The following is a 394-nucleotide window of genomic DNA, read 5'->3' on the forward strand; positions in this document are numbered from 1 at the left end:
AGAGAAGACAGAGACAGAGAGAAGACAGAGACAGAGAGAAGACGGAGACAGAGAGAAGACAGATACAGAGAAGACAGAGACAGACACATAGCTGCCTTCAAAAACAAAACTAGGGTTTAAAAAAATGGTTTTTAGATCTGAACCCTGAACTCATCAGAACTCCTCCACACGATGACCTGCAGGTTCTGATGGTTCTCTGGACCCAGCAGTACCGCCCACTCAGAGGGACAGACCTGAAGGTTTGTCAGAGGACTCACCAGCTCAGCAGAGTAATCTGATTACAGACTACTCACAGTAATCACAGTAACACGTCGAGGAGTTTGTCTTCAAACTGTGCCTGCTCAGGTGAGACTCCAGGTGTCCTCCAGAGTCCAGACCCCTCTGAACTGTCCAG

Source organism: Nematolebias whitei, chromosome 20, assembly GCF_014905685.2.
Source record: "Nematolebias whitei isolate Nwh7 chromosome 20, NemWhi1, whole genome shotgun sequence".
NCBI lineage: Eukaryota > Metazoa > Chordata > Actinopteri > Cyprinodontiformes > Rivulidae > Nematolebias > Nematolebias whitei.